Source organism: Neovison vison, chromosome 7, assembly GCF_020171115.1.
Source record: "Neovison vison isolate M4711 chromosome 7, ASM_NN_V1, whole genome shotgun sequence".
Lineage (NCBI taxonomy): Eukaryota > Metazoa > Chordata > Mammalia > Carnivora > Mustelidae > Neogale > Neogale vison.
The window spans coordinates 191,626,827-191,632,318 of record NC_058097.1 but is presented as its reverse complement, the minus strand read 5'-3'; the positions used below and the strand labels follow the sequence as shown (position 1 = coordinate 191,632,318).

Here is a 5,492-nt window from a genome sequence, read left to right as displayed (position 1 = left end):
TTAATACATGTCTTCTGTATTTTCTTTTTCTATTTATATATGCATGCCATCTGTATAGGGTAATGGATGGCTCAATCAGTTAAGTCTCTGACTCTTGATTTGGGCTCAAGTCGTATATACATATAATTATATTTTATGTAAAAGCATATAAAATATAATTTTATATATATTATATAAAATTTTATATGTAGAAAGAGATATCATTACCAAGATCTAATATTAGCAATAACTACATTCCTTTGCCAAACTTTACTTTGGTGTGTTAATGTTACAGATATACTTAAAGGTGCATATGGGAAGATACTTCATTTATGCACTTATTCAGCAGTTATTCACTGAACTCCTACATAAGGATGTTCTAGACTATTATGATACATAATGAACCAAAAAAAGAAAAAAAAATCCCCTGCCTCAACTAGAGCATACAGTCCATGAGAAAAAACAGACAAAAAAAGTTAAAAATGAAATAAAATTTTATCAACATATCAGAAAGCAATAACTTTTCTTGAAACATAAAAAAAAATAAAATAAATAAGAGTAGATGAGAAATGGGGTCATGAAGTCCAAGATATGAGTTTTGCTTTTTCAGAACAAGTCATATGATATAGGAACTCCTACTGCTCATTTTCTGAGAATTCTTGATCTTTTCCACCCTAGAGTCCTGACTGTGTCTTCATCGATCACAGAGATCAATATCTTACATGTAACTTTCTTTTCACTTGAAATAGGGTAAGTTTTTGTTTCTGTTGTCTCAGATGTATTTGTCATTCCTCCACAAAGATTTACCAAAGCATGACTTGAGTGGCAAGAGTTTTGATGGGTAATTTCTCTTCCTAATCTTTCATTGAAACTTACATATTCAGTAAACATAACCTCCAATACTTTTTAATTTACTATGAATACTGAATTACCAAATGAGAATTGGTAAGTGATCTAAGTGTGAAAATATTTTTCCTGGCACCATATTACTGGCTTTTTGTCTTTTCATTTTTCTTGTTCTCTTTCTTTTCTTTTATTTTTTCAATATATAAGCTCCTATTAAAGAGGATAAAACACACAAAACTTTTGTCTCGAATATCTGACATTTATTCTTCACAATTTTTTTTAAACTTCAATGTTTCATTTGCCACTACAAACCACCATCAGTCTATTCCATACTTTCTTTATGGCATTTTTCATTTCCCTATTCCTGAAAATGTAAATCAAAGGATTGAGCAAAAGAGTTAGGATGGTGTAAAATATACCCACCATTTAGTCAAAGTTGAAAGCAGATAGAGGTCATACATACACAAATATTCAGAGGACAAAGAAGAAAACCTCAATAGCAACATGAGATATGCAGGTGGAGAGAGCTTTCCACTGCCTTTCTGAACTATGGGTTCTCAGAGAGAGCAAGATGACAACACAGGAGACAAGCAACAAAGAGAATGTTATGATGCAGATAGACCCACTGTTGGCAACCACCAAAAGGCCAAAGATGTGTGTGTCAGTGCAGGCAAGTTCCAGTAATGGGTACAAATCACACATGAAATGATGAATGACATTGGGACCACAGAAGGGCAGCTGGAAAGTAGAAAATTTGTATCATGAATGCAGAAAACTCCCTGTTCAGCTTATACCCATCAGAATGCCACAGAGCCTCCAGTTCATGATGGTTGTGTAGTGTAGGGGCTTACAGATGGCCACATAGCGGTCCATAGGCCATGGCTGTGAGGACAATCACCTCCACCCCAGCAAAGAAGTGTTTAGCAAAGAGCTGGGTCATGCAACCTCCAAAGGAGATGGTTTTCCTCTCATAGAGGGAGTCCACAATCATCTTGGGGGCAATGACAATGGAGAAGCAGGCATCCAGGAAGGACAGGAAAGCCAAGAAGAAGTACATGGGGAGTCAAGGAGTGCTGAGCTGCTGCTGCTGGTCACCACAATTAGCAAGTTGCCCCCGACAGTTGCAATATATCCAAACAAAAATACAAATAATACTATTTTATGAACATTAGGATTCTGTGAAAGGAGAAGGAAAGGAGCCAGGAGGCCAAACTCAAGTTATAAAGCTTTGGTTTTGCATGATTTCCAAGGGAAACCTTAAAGCTGCCAGAAGAAACATGTAGAGACTACAATTATGAGAAAGAGAAATGTGTTTCAGAACAGTTTTAAAAGATATATTAGTCATTAAGAAGTTGGTGTGTCCACATGAAAAGTTATCTTCTGTGTTTCTAGCTTCACTAAGAACACAATATTCAAAATTTGTGGAAGGTGCTAGTGGGAGTTCAGGAAGAGTTGAGGAGGAGAAAAAGTATTATAAATATTTTCAAATTGCCAGATCTCCTGTAAGAGAGAAAGGAGGTATCCACCTATGGAGAAATAGTTTATCTCAATTACCAACTCTAGTTAGCAGTGGCTTCCTGGAGTGAACTGTTGAGAAAGATTCTAAGGAAAGGGGCATGACACTGGAGTCATCATGTCCACCCATGAGCACATAATAGGAGCAGAGGGCATTTGCATGCTATCCCTGTTTGCCTGATCTGCAAACAGAAGAATAACATTCATGTTAAGAGTCACTTGCAAATCATGGCTACTCTCCAAATATTTCATTAAACTTCTGAAATGATCTTGGCCTTTAAGATGAGTTCATTCATTCCTTACAAAAGAGAAAGATACATGGGAAAGCTCCATACAAACACAGAACAAGTATCCATGTGTTTAATTTTTTATTTTATTATTTGAAAATAAGAACAGAAGTTTAGAAAAAATAACCTCTATCAGAGTGTTGTCATGTTGACTAAGTTAAATAATACAAAAAAAAAAAAATTGTTCTGGGACTAGTACCTAGGAAATGGTCCATTTTAGGTCTTGTCCTTATTATACTGGTAGGAAACTCATGCATATAAGGATAAAGTTCAGAACAGATGGTAGGTCTGGGATGTTAATAGAGAAACTTCAGTTCTAACACCCAAGTCCTTCCCATGTTGTCAACTGGAAAGAACAAGAAATTTCCTTTCCTTTCAAGAATGCAGAGCAGGTTCACCTTTTAATTCTCCATCCACCCATAGAGGGTCAAGCCTTCTGATTGCCTTGTTCACATGAGGCCCTTTGATGATGGACACAGAACAAATGAATGTAGAGTCAGAAGATAATGCCCAATTACTTACAGACACAATCTATCAACAATTTGGCATTATTTTTAAGCACTGTCTACACACACAAAGTGAGCTGAAAATTTTAATCCATCATAAGGTAAAATATGTGTTCTTTCAAATCATGTTTTTAAAAATATACTAATTCTAAAATTGTAGTGAAAGTGCTTCACTCATGCAATCATTTGGAAAATACCTTTGCATTATTTCCAGAATGACAAACATGTTTGTGTTCCTTATAGTAGCAACTCCCATCCTAAAGGTTATTCGAAAAGTGAAATAGGGTGGTAACTTTTATAATGGAAGATGATGTCATGTAATTTATGATAGTGAAAATTTAGAAATATCTAATGTGGTGAATAGGAGGATGCTTCTGTAATTCAGACTATGACAGATTGATAGCACCTGATGCTGACAATAAAAAACTAATTAATAGTGTGAGGACATGAATGGTGAAGCATTTTTATGACATATGAAAAGAGAAAAACAACAAATGTATAACTCTGCCCATTTATACAGATGTGTTAATATAATCTTAAAGCCAAGATGTAGGGACGCCTGGGTGGCTCAGTTGGTTGGACGACTGCCTTCGGCTCAGGGCGTGATCCTGGAGTCCCGGGATCGAGTCCCACATCGGGCTCCCAGCTCCATGGGGAGTCTGCTTCGCTCTCTGACCTTCTCCTCATTCATGCTCTCTCTCACTGTCTCTCTCTCTCAAATAAATAAATAAAAAAAAAAAAGCCAAGATGTAAACATACAAAAATAATCGACTTTTATTTTCAGTAAGTAACTAGACAGAACGGTATGAAATTTTTAAAATTAAAAATCTAGTTTACTTTTTTTAAGATGATTTATTTATTCTTGAGAGAGAGCATGAGCAGGAGGGGCAGAAGGAGTGGGAGAGAGAATCGGAAGCAGACTCCATGCTGAATGCAAAGTCGAAGGCAGAGCATGATCTCAAGACACTAGATCAACCACCTGAGTTGAAAGCAACAGTTAGATGTTTAAGCCAATGGACCACCCGGACACCCCTAAAAGTCTTCAAATCCACAACACCTCCATAAACATCATAAACACCATTTCAAATCCACAACACCTCCATAAACATCATTTTCCACAAACTTAGCTGTTCAGAAAAAAGGAGAGGGGGCTTGAGAATCATTTTATCAAGTGTCCAGTATAATTAATTTGTGTAGGTGGAACTAGCATGATAACATAACATAGCTTCTTAAACTAAAAATGTTAAACAATTATAAGCTTTTCATAAATAGGTGTATCATGTCCCAAACACTCCCAAATATTCAAAGATCTATACTTTCTCAATAGCTGTACTCTTTAATACACTGGAGGTGCACCAGAGATTGCTCAGGGACCCTCATGGCTGTAAACAGAATTGTGAACCATCACCTGGGCTGTGACCTGGGAAATTTTGCCTCCCCACTCACTGCTTTGCCCACTATTTCCTTCCCATTCATTTTGGCACAAAACTAATTCTAGCATCAATCATTCTTAAAATAATATAAATTCCTGTTTCAACTTTCAAGTATATTTTTAAAACTATATGAGAATCCCAAGAATTCTGATTTTGGTAATGTCTTCATTAATCTCTCCAACCCTTTCTTCATGTGCTTCTAGATGCCTATTGCTTATTTCTGTTTTACTCAACTTACTTCCTTTCCATCAGTTTATCTTCTAGATCACTGATTCTCTTTCTGTTTCATTTACCTGTTAGAGTATCCAGTTTAGAACACAACTAATTTTTAGAATGCAACTAATTAGTTAGAATGCAACTAATTTTTTTTTTGGTTAAAGATTTTGTTTCTTTATTTGACAGAGTGAGATCACAAGTAGAATGAGAAGCAGGCAGAGAGATGGGGTGGGGGGAAGCAGGCACCCTGCTGAGCAGAGGGCACCCTGCTGAGCAGAGATTCCCATGCAGGGCTTGATCCCAGGACCCTGAGATCATGACCTGAGCCAAAGGCTGAGGCTTAACCCAGTGAGACACCCACATGCCCCTAGACTGCAACTCATTCATAGCATTTTTTTAATCTGTTTGTATCTCATTTCTGCACTTAGAAATTCTATTGTCACTAATACTTTATTCAAGCCTAACTCTTGACTTTATTATTTCTCTCCTGAATTCTCTCTCTGACATCTTGCTTATACCCATATCCATTAGCTCTGTGGCAGAGACATTAAGGAAAAAACCTTAAGGAAAGCAAACAAACATTAAAGAAAAAAGAAACAAACAAGCAAAACTATATGAGGAATTAATAGCATGGTCACCATTGTAAGCAATATTCTGTAATCATATTTCAGGCTAAATTTAAGATTTTATGCGCTTATTAGTACATATTA

At 36.3% G+C, this 5,492-nt stretch overlaps 1 pseudogene; it reads right to left on the bottom strand.

Moving 5' to 3' along the window:
• Positions 1-1,104: 1,104 nt before the first annotated feature.
• On the bottom strand, positions 1,105-2,065 carry LOC122914360 (annotated as a pseudogene).
• Positions 2,066-5,492: the final 3,427 nt, after the last annotated feature.